This window comes from Anolis carolinensis, chromosome 2, assembly GCF_035594765.1.
Source record: "Anolis carolinensis isolate JA03-04 chromosome 2, rAnoCar3.1.pri, whole genome shotgun sequence".
Lineage (NCBI taxonomy): Eukaryota > Metazoa > Chordata > Lepidosauria > Squamata > Dactyloidae > Anolis > Anolis carolinensis.
The window spans coordinates 33504385-33523176 of NC_085842.1; the positions used below are offsets into that span (position 1 = coordinate 33504385).

The 18792-nt window shown below is 43.7% G+C and overlaps 1 protein-coding gene across 1 annotated transcript in view; it reads left to right on the forward strand.

The window, feature by feature from the left end:
- cpne9 (copine family member 9) overlaps positions 1-18792 on the forward strand; it is a 103593-nt gene that overhangs the window by 1008 nt on the left and 83793 nt on the right. The gene's annotated exons all lie outside the window — the stretch shown is intronic.

The following is an 18792-nucleotide window of genomic DNA, read 5'->3' on the forward strand; positions in this document are numbered from 1 at the left end:
GGAAAAAGGAAAGGAGAGGTGGAAGGAAAGAGGGAAGGAGAAAGGGAAGGAAGGAAGGGAAAAAAGGAGAAAGAGGGATGGAGTGGGGAAAGGAAGAAGAGGGAAGTATGGAAGGAAGGAAGGAAAAAGGGGAAAGGAAAGGTGGAATGAAAGAGGGAAGGAGAAGGGGAAGGAAGGATGGCAGGATGGAAAGAAGAGACGGAAGGAAGAAAAGGGGGAAAGATAGAAGGAAGGAAAGAGAGGGAGAGAAGAAAAGAAGGAAGGAAGGAGAAAGGAATAGAAAGAAGGAAAAAGAGGGATATATAGGAAAGAGGAAGAAGAGGGAAAGACAAGGAAGGAAAAAGGGAGAGGTGGAATGAAAGAGGGAAGGAAGGGGCGAGAAGGAAATGGAGGGAAGGAAGGAAGGGGGGAAGGAGAGGTGGAAGGAAAGAGGGGAGGACGGAAGGAAAGAGTGAGAAAGAGTCATGGATGGATGGAAAGAAGACTTAAGAAAGGAAAAGAAGGGGGAAGAGACAGAAGGAAGGAAGGAAAAGGGTGGATAGATGGAAAGAAAAGAGGACAGAAGGAAGGAAGGAGGAAATGGAAGGAAGAAAGGGGGGAAGGGGGATGGATAGAAAGAAGTAAGAAGAGAGGACAGAAGGAAAGGAAAGGGGAAAGGAGAGGTGGAAGGAAAGAGGAGAAAAGTATAAGGAAGGCAGGGAGGAAGGGGGGAAAGGAATGGAAAGAAGGAAGGAAAGAGAATGAAGAAGAGGGATGGATGGATGGAAAAAAGAGAGACAGAAGGAAGGAAAGGAAAGAGGAAAGAGATAGAAGGAAGGTGAGGGGGAGAAGGAAGGAAGGAAAAAGAAAGAAGAAGGTGAGAAGGAAGGAAGGGGGAAAGAGGAATGGAAAGAAGGAAGGAAAGAGAACGAGAAAGAGAGATGGATGGGTGGAAAGAAGGAAGACGAGAAGGGAAGGGGAGAAACTGAAAGACAGAAGGAAAGAGAGAGGAAGAAGTAGGTAAGGAAGAAGAGAGCAAAGTGGAAGGAAGAGAGTGAGAAATGGAAGTACAGTAGAGTCTCGCTTATCCAATGTAAACTGGCCGGCAGAATGTTGGATAAGCGAATATGTTGGATAATAAGGAGAGACTAAGAAATAGCCTATTAAACATCAAATTAGGTTATGATTTTACAAATTAAGCACCAAAACATCATGTTATACAACAAATTTTAAAGAAAAAGTAGTTCAATACACAGTAATGCTATGTAGTAATTACTGTATTTATGAATTTAGCACCAAAATATCATGATGTATTGAAAACATCGACTACAAAAATGCGTTGGATAATCCAGAACGTTGGATAAGTGAGTGTTGGATAAGTGAGACTCTACTGTATTAAAGGAAAGAAAGAGGTGGGGAAGGAAGGGAAGGAAAGAAAGTGAAAGGGGAGGAAGTGAAGAGGAAGAGAGAAGGGAAATAATGGAAGAAACGAGAGAGGGGGGGGGAGGGGGGAGAGAGAGATGAATGGGAAGAAAGAGATCAAGAGAAGGAAGAAAAGGGAAATATGGGTGAAAGGGAAGAAGGAAAGAGGGAAAGAAGGAAAAGGTGATAGAATATAGAAAAAGGAAGGAGGAAGGAAGAAAAGTGGAAAAAAGGAAGGAAAGAGAATAAGAGATGGGCAGAAGGAAAGAAGGGAGAAGAATAAGGGAGGAAGACGAGTGAGAAAAGGATGGAAGGAAGGGAGAAAAAGAGAGGGGAAGGAAGGAGAGCGAGAAAAGGAGAGTGGGAGGGAAGGAGAGAAAGAGAAAGAAAGAGTTGCTTTGAGTTTTCCAGGTTGTATGGCCATGTTCCAGAAGCATTTTCTCCTGACATTTCGCCCACATCTATGGCAGGCATCCTCAGAGATTGTGGGATCTGTTGGAAACTAGGCAAGTGGGGTTAATATACCTGTGGAAAGTCCAGAGTGGGAGAAATAACTCTTGTCTGTTTGAAGCAAGTGTGAATGTTGCAATTGGCCACCTTAGCATTAAATAGCTTTACAGCTTCAAGGCCTGTCTGCTTATTGCCTGGAGGCATACTTTGTTGGGAGGTGTTAGCTGTCCCTGATTGTTTCTTGTCTTTAATTCCCCTGTCTTCTGAGTCTTGTTCTTTGTTCAATGTCCTGATTTTAGAGGGTTTTTAAAATACTGGTAGCCAGATTTTGTTCATTTTCATGGTTTCCTCCTTTTTTTGTTGAAATTGTCCACATGCTTGTGGATTTCAATGGCTTTTCGGTGTAGTCTGACATGGTGGTTGTCTGAGTGGTCCAGAAAGGAGGAAACCATGAAAATAAACAAAATCCGGCTATCAGTATTAAAATAACCTCTAAAAATCAGGACAGTAGATAAAGAACAACACTCTGAAAAGAGACAAATTCCAGTCATGAATCATTCAGGACCAGCTAACACCTCCCAACAAAGGATTCCCCCAGGCAGGAAGCAGCCAGGCCTTGAAGCTGCAAGGCTATTTGATGCTAATCAAGGTGATTAATTGCAACATTCAGACTTGCCTCCAACAGACAAGAGCTCTTTCTCCCACCCTGGACATTATTCCACAGATATAGAAACCCCAACTGCCTAGTTTCAACAGACCTCACAACCTCTGAGGATGTCTGCAATAGATACAGGTAAAACGTCAGGAGAGAATGCTTCCGGAACATGACCATGCAGCCTGGAAAACTCACAGCAACCCAAAGAAGAGAGAGTTAAGAGAAGGAAGGAGCTCTGAAATCCCTAGCTGTTTCTTTCCTCCGCTGCCGCCACCATGGGAGCTTTTGCTCGCGGGAGGAAGAAACTCTACCTAAAGACACCTGATCCTTTCTGATATTGGAAGCTATTTTGATGGGAGTTGGCCAATGGCCAATGAATCCCCGGTTCTGAAGGCTGTGCTTCAGATGAAGGAAGTACCTCTGAATACTCCTTGCCTAAAATTATCCTATAAAATCCATGGGATTCTCCATCAGTCGATAGACACAGAGAGAAAGGCGGGCATGGATTTGGATGGATGTAAACAGCGCTAGGGCGCAGCAATGAAAGAAGGGAGTCTTGGAGGGAAGAGTTTCAAGACCGACAATGGGGATACAACAGGCATGGGCAAACTTGGGCCCTCCAGGTGTTTTGGACTCCAACTCCCACCATTCCTAACAGCCTCGGGCCCCTTCCTTTCCCCCCTCAGCTGCTTAAGCGGCTGAGGGGGAAAAGGAAAGGGCCTGAGGCTGTTAGGAATGGTGGGAGTTGGAGTCCAAAACCCCTGAAGAGCCAAAGTTTCCCAAGCCTGGGATACAACAAGTAATCATTTATCTATGGTGACTTCTTTGTTTGTGTGGAGGTTAAAGAACTCTCATCTGCTTGAGGCAAGTGTGAATGTTGGAACTGATCACCTCAATTAGCATTGAAAAGTCTTGTTGCTTCATGCCTGGGGGAATCCTTTGTTGAGAGGTGTTAGCTGGCCCTGATAGTTTCCTGTCTGGAATTCCCCTGTTCTTTTTAGTGTTGTAACAGATATATAAACCCCACTTGCCTAGTTTCCAAAAGACCTCACAACCTTTGAGGATGCCTGCCATAGATGTGGGCAAAACGTCAGGAGAGAATGCTTCTGGAATATGGCAATACAGTCCGGAAAACTCACAGCAACCCACCATGTATATTGTATTTTTGTTGTAAGCCACCCCAAGTCCCTTTTGGAAGAGGGGGCGGGATACAAATAAAGACGATGGTGATGATTGTTATTATTATTATTAAACTGCAGCTTCCAGAATTCCATAGCATTGAGCCATGACAGTTAAAGTGGTATTAGACTGCATGCATTCTACAGTGTAGATGTACCATATATATGTGCGTGTGTGTGCAGCATTGGTACATTTTCCAATCCATGACAATTCAGGGCTGCATGGTGTTCATTCCTGCAGTGAACATGTGGGTGCCCTTTATTTTGCTTGTTTTTGAACTCCATGTGGGTATATAAAGGATCATCAACCGATACGTAGGTGTGTTTGTATCATCCTTTGGAAATGATGTGCAAATACTGCTTGTGCCCAACCTCCCAAAGATGGCTCACATTTCCTGACTGTTGTTGTTTGCACCCAACCCCATATACCAGTGGTTCTCAACCTTCCTGATACCGCGACCCCTTAATACAGTTACTCATGTTGTAGTGACTCCCAACCATAAAATTATTTTCATTGCTACTTCATAACTGTAATTTTGCTACTGTTATGAATCGTAAGGTAAAGATCTGATATGCAGGATGTGTTTTCATTCATTGGACCAAAGTAAGCACAAATACCTGATACGCCCAAATTTGAATACTGGTGGGGTTGGGAGGGGTTGGTTTTGTCATTTGGGAGTTGTAGTTGCTGGGATTGATAGTTAACTTACAATCAAAGAGCATTCTGAACTCCACCAACAATGGAATTGAACCAAACTTGGCACACAGAACTCCCATGACCAACAGGAAATACTGAAAGGGTTTGGTGGGCATTGACCTTGAGTTTGGGAGTTGTAGTTCACCTACATCCAGAGAGCACTGTGGACTCAAACCATGATGGATGTGGACCAAACTTGGCATGAATACTCAATATGCCCAAATTTGAACACTGGTGGAGTTTGTAGAAAAAAAAGACCTTGACATTTGAGAGTTGCAGTTGCTGGGATTTATAGTTCACCTACAATCAAAGAGTCCCTTGAACCCTACCAATGATCGAATTGGGCCAAACTTCCCACACAGAACCCCCCCCCCCCCATGACCAACAGAAAATACTGGTCTTTGACAACCCCTCTGTACCCCCCCTTGCAACTCCCCCCCCAGGAGTCCCAACCCCAAGTTTGAGAAACGCTGCCATATACATTTAACTTGCCACCCTGATCCATGTGACATTAACTTTGTACAGGTATCATTATACAATCACCATGTACTTCTATCCCAATTGGGAAAAAAACTAAAGTGATGACTGAAGGTACATCTACACTATAAAATAAATGCAGTTTAACACCACTTTGACTGCCATGGTTCAATGATTTGAGATCCGAGGAGTTGCAATTTTGTGAAGTACCAGCACTCTTTGGCAGAGAAGGCTGAAGACCTTGTAAAACTACAATTCCTTAGCATTGAGCCATGGCAGTTAAAGTGCTCTCAAACTGCATTAATTCTACAACGTAGATGTTCACTGAGCCTTGTTTGCTTCTTTCCCTTAATAAGCTATGTAGAGATGGAATATAGTATTTGGAGAAGAATCACGCCTTTGAATCTATTTAGCATCTCCATATGTTTCTGTGCCCAGTTTTCTCAGAGCATGACATAAAGTGGATATGAATGCAAAGATTTTGCATTTTTCTTATGCAGTCAGTTCGTTCTGTAAAATCCTCAGCCAAAAAGAAAGACTCATCAGGAAGTTTTGAGCCTTGGTTTTTGCTACAGGTCTGTGGGTGAATCGACACCAGGCCTGGGCAAACTTGATCCCACCAGGTGTTTTGGACTTCAACTCCCACCATTCCTAACAGCCTCAGGCCCCTTCCTTTTACCCCTCAGCCGCGCTTAAACTCAGGTAAAGGTAAAGATTTCCCCTGACATTAAGTCCAGTCGTGTACGACTCTAGGGGTTGGTGCTCATCTCAATTTCTAAGCCGAAGAGCCAGCGTTGTCCGTAGACCCCTCCAAGGTCATGTGGCCGGCATGACTGCATGGAGCGCCATTACCTTCCTGCCAGAGCGGTACCTATAGATCTACTCACATTTGCATGTTTTTGAACTGCAAGGTTGGCAGAAACTAGGGCTAACAACGGGAGCTCACTCACTCCCTGGATTCGAACCATCGACCTTTTGGTCAGCAAGTTCAGCAGCTCAGGGGTTTAACCTGCTACTCCACTGCTACTACTATTACTGTACTTCTAAACAATAATAATAATAATAATTCAGAAGAAAAGGAAAAGAGATTGAGGGAGGGGGAGAAATGTATGCAGATAGCAAATACTTATACCTGTTTGGGGGAGCATCACCTTTTCCTCCTTTTTTCTTAGGTCTGGATCTAAGTGCAGGTGGAGGCATCTTAGAGGATTAGGGAAAATGGAAAACTTGGGCTGCAAGGAATTGTCTGATTCGCCTATTTTATTCTAATGATATGTAAGTTTTGTTTCCAGTTGGCAGAATTTGAATACAGAAAGAAAGGTAAAAAGAGATTTATGTATATAGAGCAAAGAAACACATACAGATACCTATTTGGAAAGGAATGTAGGACAGTAAATAAAGAACAATACTCAGAAAACAGGGTAGTTCCAGACAGAAAACAATCAGGGCCAACAAAGGTTTCCCCAGGCAGAAATCAGCCAGGCCTTGAAGCTGCCAGTCCATTCAGTGCTAATCAAGCTGGCCAGTGGCAACATTCACACTTGCCTCCAACAGACAAGAGTTCTTTCTCCCACCCTGGACATTATTTCACAGATATATAAACCTTGCTTGCCTAGTTTCCAACAGACCTCACAACCTCTGAGGATGCCTGCCATAGATGTGGGCGAAACGTCAGGAGAGAATGCTTCTGGAACATGGTCATATATTCCAGAAAACTCACAGCAACCCAATGTAGGCTTTTCCTCCTGTTTTTTCTTTTTAGTTCTGTGTGATGAGAAGCTGGCTCTAAATGCAGATGGAGATAAAAAGGAGAAACTGGGCTTCAGGGCATTGACTTCACACAGGACTAAAAGGAAAAGAAGTCTTTTCCTCCCTTTCTTCTCAGTGCTGGGTCTAAATGCAGATGGAGGCATGGGAGATTAGGGAGAAAAAGAGAATTTTGGCTTCAAGGAGTTGTCTGATTCACCTATTTTATTCTAATAATACAATGTAACTTTTGTTTCTGGTTTGCATAATTTGGACCAATTCTGTTCAACATCTTTATTAATGACTTAGATGAAAGGTTAGAAGGCATGATCATCAAGTTCAATACCAAATTGGGAGGGATAGCCAATACTTCAGAAGACAGGAGCAGCATTCAAAATGATCTTGACAGATTAGAGAGATGGGCCCAAACTAACTGAAGTTCAACAGGGACAAATGCAAGATACTCCACCTAGGTAGAAAAAATGAAATGTGAAGATGCAGAATGGGGGACGCCTGGCTCGACAGCAGCTCATGTGAAAAAGATCTTGGAGTCCTTGTAGACAACAAGTTAAACATGAGCTAGCAATGCGATGCGGCAGCTTAAAAAGCCAGTGGGATTTTGGCTTGCATAAATAGGAGTCTAGTGTCTAGATCCAGGGAAGTCATGCTCCCCCTCTGTTCTGCTTTGGTCAGGCCACATCTGGAATACTGTGTCCAATTCTGGGCACCACAATTGAAGGGAGATGTTGATAAGTTGGGATGTGTCCAGAGCGACAAAAATGATCAAGGGTCTGGAGAAGAAGCCCTATGAGGAGTGGCTTCAAGAACTGGGCATGTTTAGCCTGTAGAAGAGAAGGCTGAGAGGAGGCATGATGAGGGCCAGGTATAAATATGTGAAGGGAAGTTATAGGGAGGAGGGAGTAAGCTTGATTTCTGCTATTCTGGAGACTAGGACGCAGAACAATGGCTTTAAACTACAGGAAAGGAGGTTCCACCTGAACATGAGGAAGAACTTATTCACTGTGAGAGCTGTTCAGCAGTGAAACTCTCTGCCCCAGAGTGTGGTGGAGGCTCCTTCTTTGGAAGCTTTGAATGCTTCTTGACAGGGGGTTGGGCTAGATTGCCCATGATGTCTCCTCCAATTCTATGATTCTATGAATGAAGAAAGTAAAGGAAAGTGAGAGGATGAGAGTAGCCTTTTCCTCTCCTTAGTCCTGCATAATAGCAGGCTGGATCTAAATACAGATGGATGGATGGTTAAGGATTAGAGAGAAAAGGATAACTTGCTCTGTAGGGAGTTGTCTTCACGTATTCTATTTTAATAACAAAATCTGAGTTTTGTTTCTGGTTGGAGAAATTTGAACACAGAAGGAGAACAGAAGAGAGAGAAAGGAGACAGACACCTATTTGGAAGGAACACAGCTTTTTCCTCTCCTTAATCCTGCGTGATGGGGGCTGGCCCTAAGTGAAGATGGAGGGACAAGGGATTGAGAAGGGAAGGGAGAACTTGGGATGCAAGGAGAAGGCCCCCTGTTCTGCAGCGATGCCTGTAAGCCAATCAATCCCGGCCCCTGGAGGCTGTGTTTAAAAATAGACCTGAATGGACAGAGAGAGGAAGCCTTCCTCCAGTCAGGGAGAGCAGAGTGGTTATCACCGGTGATAAGCATCACCCACTTGGCTCAGAGGAACGCAACGGGGGAAGACAAATCCATGCCCCCTGATGAACAGAAGGGATGTGCGTCTCTCTCCTTGCAATGAATCTGGGCTGTGTCACTGTTGAGAGTGCCAAGTCTGTTTGCCGGGAAGGTGGGCGTAGCGGGCAGACATAAAGCAGGGAATGCCGTTAAGTCGGGTATAGGGAAACCTGTGTTCATTAGCCAAGAGAACGAATTGGAGACTCTTCTGTTCAGGGCATAATTAGAACATAACTCTCTTGGCCAAAGGCTATACTCATTCAGCAAATCATAGAGTTAGAAGAGACCCCCCAAGAGCCATCCAGTTCAACCCCCTGCCTGCAGGAAAACACAATTAATGCACTCCTGACATATTCTGGAAACTATAGCCCACAAGTAGTAACTTTTCCAAGCTTTGGTTCAGAGGTAGTATGGTGGATAGTCCTGATGTATTGATTTCTCAGAGATGCAGCTGGCTCTGGATTCTGGGCTTTTGGTCCAGTTTAGATTTTTTATGAAATTTGAGAAGGCTTGTTTGCAAGAAATTGCACCCCCCCCCCCAACCTCTAGTAGGATTACAAAGATGACCAATGCAGAATAAGGTGGGATTATTATTTCCAACAACAACAACAATGTGTTGCCGAGGTTTTCATGGCCAGAATCACTGGATTCCTATGAGTTTTGCAGGCTGCATGGCCATGTTCCAGTAGGATTCTCTCCTGACGTTTTGCCCACATCTATGGCAGGCATCCTCAGAGGTGGTGAGGTCTGTTTGAAACTAGGTCAGTGAGGTTTATATATCTGTGGAACTCTTGTCTGTTTGCGGCAGGTGTGAATGGTACAATTGGCCACCTTGAATGGCCTTGCAGCTTCAACGCCTGGCTCCTTCCTGCTACTGGGGAAATCCTTTGTTGGGAGGTGTTAGCTGGCCCTGAGTTCTTTCTCCCACCCTAGACTTTCCACAGAGATATAAACCACACTTGTTTAGTTTCCAACAAACCTCAACTTCTGAGGATGCCTGCCATAGATGTGGGCAAAACGTCAGGAGCAGCCTGGAAAACTCACAGCAACCCAGTGATTCTGGCCATGAAAGTCATCGACAACACATTATCATCATCATCATCATCATCAAAACTCATGGTTGAAAGTTGACTGGGTAGGCATGCTGGAAGAGATGGATCTTCAACTGCATTTTAAATCCCGACAGATCATTTAGCTGTGGGAATCTCTTCCAGCAGGTCATTCCACAGTCGTGAAGCAGTCGATGAAGAGGTCCTCTGGGTGACTGTCATCAGTCGGGTTCTGACTGGTTGGAGTAATAATGAGGGGCTCAGGGCATCTTTCAAAAATAAGAGTTCGGTGTGAAATTTAGGCTTAAGCCGCTGAAGGGGGGGGGGGGGGGGGAAAGGACCTGAGGCTTTTTTTCTCCTCATTTTCCCAAGTCTTGCAAGTCTTTATTAAAAAACCTACTCAGAAACTCCTTCTCTATTTTCCCCCATGGATATTTATTTGTACTGAGCTGAAATATCACTGTTAGATAGATCCCCTGTCTCTATGAGCCTATGAAGACTTAGAGACATGAAGTCTCAAATTTGTAGATTTGCAGGAGGATTTCAATGACCCCTTGAAGTGTAGTGATTAGAACTGGGGCAGGTGGAAGATATAGTGGTTTATGTATTAGAATATGACTCTGGAGACTAGGGTTTGATTTCTCAGTTGGCCATGTTTTGTGTGTGTGTGTGTGTGTGTGTGTGTGTCAAGAGCGACTTGAGAAATTGCAAGCCGCTTCTGGTGTGAGAGAATTGGCAGTCTGCAAGGAAGTTGCCCAGAGGACACCTGGATGTTTTACCATCTTGTGGAAGGTTTCTCTCATGTCCCTTCATGGGAAGCTGGAGCTGACCGACAGGAGCTCACCCCACTCCCTAGATTCGAACCATAGACCTTTCGGTCAGCAGTCCTGCCAGCACAAAGCTTTATTTCACTGTGCCACCAGGGGCTCCTAATCCACTGGATGACCTTGGGCAAGTCACACACTCTCAGCCTACCAAAATACCCCATGATAAATTTGCTCGGAGGGGAGAAGGGTCACCACAGACCACAAACTTGAAAGCACACAAGACAACAACAAGGCAGGTGTATCTCAACACCTAATACTTCAATGTGAGCAATTAAAATTGGAATGAAAGCAAGCCTGGCAAGGCAGATCTGGTATAGATTAATCTGAAACAGATGAACCAAGTAGAATTTCTTGTCTCTGGAATGTGCTATTAGGTAAAGGTTAGGTTAAGGTTTTCCCCTGACATTAAGTCCAGTCGTGTCAGACTCTGGGGGTTGGTGTTCATCTCCATTTCTAAGCTGTCTGTAAACACCTCCAAGGTCATGTGGCCGGCATGACTGCATGGAGCGCCATCACCTTCCCACCAGAGCGCTACCTATTGATCTACTCATATTTGCATTTGAATTTGCATTCACATTTGAATGTACTATTACTTTTATATAAATCAGCTGGTCATTCATAGGTAACTGACTATCCTTGAACCGTAATTTTATGTCTGTCTGTAGTGGGCAGACATAAACACTCCTACAAGCCTGCAGTCAGGCTATATCTATGTTGAAGTGTCAGACTAGAACCTAAGAAGACGAGTGATCGAAAGTCCATCCTTCTAGGAAGCTCAGGATATGACTTGAGGCTCAATCTAACCTACCTCAAAGGATTGTTGTTAAGATAAAAATGAAGGAATTATATGCTTTTCCATAGGAAGATAAAAACTGGATTCTAAATGTGCTGAAATAAATGAGTGGATGGGAAGAATTCTATGTGTTCTTCATTGTTCTAAGGAAAGGATTAGAGAGGACCGTGATACATCAATGGCCAGGGCAGGTAGTCACTGACGTGAACAGCTTTGGAGTGGTATCGTTTCTGATTGCAGAGAATGGAAATAATTGTTAATGATGCTGCTGTAATAATAATAATCATTCATTCATTTATTTGTTTGTTTGTATTCCACCCTATCTCCTCGAGGGGACTCGGCTGATAACAGAACACACAAACACAAAGGCAAACATTCAATGCCTAGAAACAACCGAAGTTAGTGTTGATGCTGATCTTGGAAGCTAAGCAGAGTCAGCCCTGGTTAGTCCCTGGATGAGAAACCACCAATGAATGCCAGGTGCTGTAGGCTATATTTCAGAGAAATGGAACTGACATAATCATCTCTGAGTATTATTTGCCTAATAAAATCCAATGAAACAGACGGCTTGCATGTGCCCACACATGCACACATACAAACACACTGCTGCTAATGTTGGTGCTGGAGCTGCCGTTGCCTTCACACTAGCTTGTCTTACAGCCCCCAGTCGATGGATTCAATGTCAGTAGAGCAGTGAATCAGCTCTCGTTTTTCATTCAAACTTGAAGGCACCTCTCCAAGGTCCTGAAGCTTCTCTTCAAATACAGGTCCAACACCTTCAAAAGCTGCTTTCCAGCTTGAACTAAAACTTAAAGGGGAATCTCCCTTCACTGATACAAGAACCACCAACCTCCCTTGTTGCTGATGCTGCCTCTTCATAGGGATTTGCTTCTTTGCCTGTAGGAATCACACAGAATATTGGTTTTGCTAGGGAAGGTTAGCAGGTGTTCTTTCCCAAAGATCAAAAGTAGAGGATCTTGGAAGGACAGGTGTCACAGCAGCTCCTGTTTCACCTCTCTCCTGAATAGAGCTTCAAATGATGCCTTTTTGGACTACCACTCTCAAAATCCTGAGCCAGCCTGGCCATGGGGGATTCTGGGAGTCATAGTCCAGAAGTATAATTTTTCCAAGCTATGTTTTTAAAATGGAAGGGGAAGGAGAAGCACGACCAGCCTCCAGACAAGGCTGCTGTCTTCCCTGCATGAACACAATCCCCAAAGTCTGTTCTGCATTCTGTTCTGAATCCCAATAGATATGGAACCAAACTTACTTCCTTCCTTCCTTCCTCCTTTTCTTTTCTTTTCTTTCTTGTAGCAGAGTGGAACATTTTAAAAGACAAGTAATGGTTTATTAATTATATTATTTCATTTATATGCTGGCTTTCTCCCAGAATGGGACCTAAGGCAGCATGCAAAAGCAATACATTATAAATGTTTTTACACAAAGTGAAACAGGTTTGAATCATTTGTGTGTTTCTAAATTAATTACAAATATATAAAAATTATAAAATGAGTCTCAGAGTCCTCAGTGGCACAGAGGGTTAAACCACTGAAATGTTGGACTTGCTGACTGAAAGGTTGGCAGTTCAAATCCGAGGAAAGTGTTGAGTTCCCAGTGTTAGCCCCAGATTTTGCCAACCTAGCAGTTTGAAAACATGCAAATGTGGGTAGATCAATAGATACTGCTCTTTAAGGAAGGTAACGGCGCTCACTGCAGTCATGCCAGCCACATGACCTTGGAGGTGTCTACGGATAATGCCGGCTCTTCAGCTTAGAAATGGAAATGAGGACCAACCCCCAGAGTCGAACACGACTGGACTTAATGTCAGGGGGAAACCTTTACCTTTATCTTATAAAATAAGTAAAACATGCCCTGCCAAAAGACCTCCCCTGCGTATGCATTAAAAACTTGATTGAAAAGAAACACCTTCCCCTGCTATCACCTTCCCTCCCTCCTTCTCTCCTCTCTGTCAAGCAAGCCTGTGGTGGTGGTGAAGCTGAAATACAGCCTTCTCTGGAAAATCTTAGATTCCTCACAGGTTCTTTCAGATAGTCTGGACCTAAACCATATAGGACTTTGTGTGATCAGCCCTTTGAATTGTGCCAAGAAAAGAACCAGTAGCCACTGAACTAGTTATAACAAGTGTGTTATATGTTCTCTGTAACTTTCCCCAATCATCTTTCTGACAGAGCACTTTGCCTCCAGTGATGTTGCGCCCCATTTAGAGTTGCCACAGTAGTCAAAACAGTAGTCAAAAGAAGATGTAATCAAGGCTTGTGTCACTGACTAGATCTAACATCTCAAGAAATGCACAGTGGGTACATTAGTTTTAGCTCTGCAAATGCATCCCTGGCCACAGCTGAAACACGGGCATCCAGGGTCAGAACTGAATCCAGGAGAACACCCAAGCAGTGCACATGAGATTTGAGGACGAGTGTAACCTCATCCAGCATAGGCAGAGCCCCTATTCCTTTATCTACCACTCAACTGGCCAGGAAAACCACTGTCTTGTCTGGATTAGGTTTCAATTTGTTTGACCTAAATCAGTCCACTATGAACAATATGTATATATTGCCAAGGTAGCTTCCCTTCAAATCAGATGGAAAGAAGAAATAGCGATAGATGTCATCATTATACTGGTGACACCGAATACCAAAATTCCAGATAACCTTTCTTCATAATCCATGATAATGGTTCCCATAAGCATTCTCCCCTGATGGCTCAGTGGGTTAAACCATTGAGCTGCTGAACTTGCTGACCAAAAGCTTGGAGGTTCAAATCCAGGGAGCAGGGTGAGCTCCCACTGTTAGCCCAGCTCCTGCCAACCTAGCAGTTCAAAAACATGCAAATGTGAGTAGATCAATAGGTACTGCTCCGGAAGGAATATAGTAGTGCTCCATGCAGTCATGCTGGCCACATGACCTTGGAGGTGTCTACGGACAACGCCGGCTCTTCGACTTAGAAATGGAGATGAGCACCATCACCCCAGAGTCAGACACAACTAGACTTAATGTCAATGGAAACCTTTACCTAAGCATTCTCCCAAAGAAGAGTCTGGAGAGAATCGGAAAAGCCTTTAGCTTCATACACTGACGCCTTCAAGCAAAGTGATGCAGTGGTAAGAGTTGTAGGAACTGTGTCCTCCCTGACTGCTGGAAGTCCTGGTCTGGGGCTTCCCTAGAGCTTGTCTGTATCATAGCTACCCAAATTGTTGGCAAGATTGCCAGATGGTACTGATCCCCATGTTTTTCTCATTTTATTTTGATGTTCCTCTCTAGTCCATGGGGAAAAGGATGTGATCAAGTAAATCTTTTTGTTATCCTTGATAAAATATAAAATGAGTCAATTTAGAAAAAGCATTGTGGAATGAAACTATACAATCATGCTTATGGATATAGGATGATTGAGCAATGCCTTGTTTGACAACAGTACATGTGAGAGAGATCTAGGAGACTTAGTACACCACAAGTTAAACATGAGTCAACAGTATGATGCGGTAACCTAAACAGCCAATGTGATTCTAGGCTGCAATGATAGGAGTATAGATCGAGTTAAGTAATAGTACAACTTCATTCTGCTTTGGTCAGATCTTACCTAGAATACTGTACCCTGTTCTGAGCACTGCAATTCAAGAAGGATATTACGAGTAAAAAGCTGAAATGTGTTCAAAGAGTGACAAAATGATCAAAAGTCTGGGAGCCAAGCCTTATGAGGAACAACTTTGAGAGTTGGGAGAAAAGAAGGGGACATGATAACCACGTTTCAACATCTCAAAACATATTGAAGAGGGAGCAAGCTTGTTTTTTTGCTGCTCCAGAATGCGGGACATAGTGCAATGGATTGAAACTACAGGAAGAGAGAATCCACCTAAACATTAGTAGGAAGAACTTCCTGATTGTAAGAGCTATTCAGAACTGGAATATGCTGCAGCCTTGGAGTGTGGCGGAGTCCTTCTCTGGGGAGTTTTGAGCAGAGGTGGGATTGTCATCTGACAGGAGTGCTTTGAGTGGGTATTCCTGCACTGAAGAATGGGGTTGATCTGGATGGCCCTTGGGGTCTCTTCCAACTCTATGAATCTGTACATCTTACAATTCAGTAAAAGCACATTACAGCATAGAATGGGGGAACCTTTCCCCATCCAGTGACCAAATGGACTCCGACCAAACAGGTCAGGAAAGAATACGGGAAAGCACATTCCACCAATGGTGAGGTTGGGATCCTCATTCCAAGTCAGGAAATCTGTCCCATCATAATTGTCAAGACTATTTAAATAGCTGTGCAGACTTTCACTGTGATCAGTACCCGCTAATGCGACCTCACGCATTTTCACACAGTGTCAGTGCTTAGTTAAGTTTTTTTTTATCATGTCAGAAGAAACTTGAGAACACACTACAAGTTGCTTCTGGTGTGAGAGAACTAGCCGCCCACAGAGACATTGCCCAGGGGATGCCCAGATGTGTTACCATCCTGCTGGGAGGCCTCTCTAATGTCCCCGCAAGCTAGAGCTGACAGACGGGAGCTCAGCCCGTCTCACGGATTTGAACTGACAACCTTCAGGTCAGCAACCCAACCTTCAGGTCAGCAGTTCAACTGGCAGAAGGGTTTAACCCATTGTGCCACTCTTAGTTAAGTAATTTCATAAAATTCAGCTCCTGAGATTCCCTGGGGATGCTGAGAGCTGTAGTCCAAAAAAATGATTTAGCCACACTGTTCACATATACACAGAACACACACGGGCAAGATGTGTAACACACATTCCTTGTTCTCAAAAAAAGATTGTGGTTTTTAAACAGCCTTCAATGATAACAGTAGTGCTTCTTTAAAACAATGTCCTAGCATTCATGATAGAAAAGCTTTCTTTTCCCCAGCAGTGGCAATTTTTTCACAGAAATGTTCCTTTGTAGCTGATAAGTTTTTTAAAGATTGCACTGCTTCTAGCAGAAACCTTTCAAAAGTGAGAAGTGAAGGCCACAGCAGATCAAATCTCTTATCTCCAGTTAGCTGATGATTGAAGGTAAGATATTTTCACAGTGGGAGCAGACAGCTATTATTTCCAGTCGGATTTTGGTCTTTACCATGGGAGAGGTGCCTGGATAAGAAGCTGTGACGTTCCTGTTGGCTCTTACTGCAGGGTGTATGGGATTTTCAGAAGTTTTTGACAAAATTGTGTCAGTGCCTAGCCCTATTTGGGAATGTTTCAGGTGGTGCTACATTCCCATTCCATTCCCAAATAGGGCTAGGCACTGACACCATTTGGGAACATTTTAGGTGGTGCTACGAACCACGGTGGCGCAATGGGTTAAACCCTTGTGCCGGCTGAACTGCTCAACTAAAGGTTGGGTTGCTGACCTAATGGTTGCCGGTTCGAATCCGCAAGATGGGGTGAGCTCCCGTCTGTCAGTTGTAGCCTGCAGGGGCATGAGAGAAGCCTCCCAGCAGGATAGTAACACATCCAGATGTCCCCTAGGCAATGTCTCTGTAGATGGCCGATTCTCTCACTCCAGAAGCGACTTGCAGAATGTTCTCAAGTCGCTTCTGACATGATAAAAAGGTAGTGCTACAACTCAGTTTAGAGAGTGTTTCTAGTGATTTGAATGTTGAACAAATGGTGCATCTACACTGTAGAATTAATGCACTTTGGCACCATTATTTTGAGTTTCTGAAGCAATGCCTCTCATAACTTACAATTTAATACATGAAATCTTATCACTTACAGAAAAAAGTAAAATCCTATTTAGTCTATTCTTTTTCATTTGCCATTGCAATAAAATGCTAGTTTTAATTTTTTTTGCAAAAATGACCATGCATAACGAAACCTTTTGCCTTAACTGAACAAAAACAAAACAAAAAGTGTCCAATGGCTAAAAATATGCAGGGCTATCCCAGAGTTAGGGAAATGTACCTTTTTGGACTATAACTCCCAGATTCTACAGTGGCCAGCCATGTCGGGATTATGGGATCGATAGATCAAAAGACAACTTTCCCATTTTCTGTGAAATCCAAAAATTTAGATCTCAGTTTCTCTGTGTTCACCATTATGCTCAAAGACTCCATTGCAGATTTTGACAATATAATAAACTATCAATATTAGAATCACAGAGTTGGAAGAGACTTCATGAGCAACCCCCTGCCAAGTCCAACCCCCTGCCAAGAAGTAGGAAAATCACATTCAAAGCACCCCTGACAGATGGCCATCCAGCCTCTGCTTAAAAGCTTCTAAGGAAGGAGCTTCTGCCACACTCTGGGGCAGAGAGTTCCACTGCTGAACAGCTCTCACAGTGAGGAAGTTCTTCCTAATGTTCAGGTGGAATCTCCTTGGTGTTCATCATTAATGATACTGGTCATGCATGATGGAAATTATAGTCTAGCACAAGCATAAGCAAACATGGGCCCTCCAGGTTTATGCAATTTACAGTATGGTACAGAGTAGGCATGGGCAAACGTGAGTCCTCCAGGTGCTTTGGACTTCAACTCCTTAGGCTAAAACTGTGTGCCTTTTGCATCGGGCTGCATTTGGTGAATGTTAGGGTTCCACTAAAAACAAGATAGACCCCAAAACCTGATCCTCTCAGCCATTCCTGTAGCGCAGTGTTTCCCAACCTTTGGTCGTCCAGGTGTTTTTGACTTCAGCTCCCACAATTTCTAACAGCCGTTAAACTGGCTAGGATTTCTGGGAGTTGAAGTCCAAAACATCTGGAGGACTAAAGGTTGGGAATTACTGCTGTAGAGAACTCAACAGGAAGGGAGGAAGTCTAGATTCCATAAAGAAATTGTTCCAGCAAGAGATGGTGTTCTTTGTTGGAGACAGTGTCTTTCTATCCAGAATAAGCATCCCCAGTGTGATGCTCCCTGTTTGTTTCTATGATAAATATAAACATTTGTAAAATATTTTATTTTCTGCCATATGTCCCAGAAAATGCTATGTCTGCATCAGCTTTTTCCAATTTAATATATCGGACTGCAGTTCCCATTAACTGTACTGTTTGATAGAAGTGCTAGTTCAAGACATCTGAAGTCACTGGTTGGGGAAGGGTGGCCAATGGACAACATAGAATGAGTGCATTATTGTGAGACTTGGCTTATCAGTTTTGCTTAGCAGTGGTTAAGAAAACAACTCTGACAGTCCCGGATCTGCAGAGGAAGCTGTTTGGTATAAGTGCTGCGGATTCATTTGAGCTGAGCTGCTGTTAAGAAGCAAAAAAGAGTTGATGGGGGAGGGATGTTAGGGTGGTCACAGAGAGGACTTGGAAGTGTTGTTGAAGGCTTTCATGGCCAGAATCATGGGGTTGTTGTGTGTTTTCCGGGCTGTATGGCCATGTTCCAGAAGCATTCTCTCCTGACTGTTCACCCACATCTATGGCAGGCATAGATATGGGGAGACAGAATTGCATGTGTGCAAGAGAAAGAAAGAACCGGTGAAGTTAAGGCATGGAACAGAAAGCAAACAACATAGGTGGTCGTCCAGGTGTTTTGGATTTTAACTCCCAGAAATCCCTGCCATCTTACCAGCTGTTAGGAGCTGTGGGAGCTGAAGTCCAAAACACCTGGAGGACTAAAGGTTGGAACCATTGATTTAGATTTATATGGCACTTTCTCAAGCAAGGGCTGAGATGTGATATATTATACAAACCTTCCCAAGTCTCACTGGGTTCCTCATTATTTCATGGGATTTCAATGAAATCTCTCAAGTCTTCATTGATTCCTGCCAAAATCATGGAGTTGGAAGAGATCCCATAGGCCGTGCAATCCACCCAAATTCTACCATGTAAGAAAGAACTATCAAACTATTCCCAATAGACACTCTGTGAGAGTGTATTCCACTGTT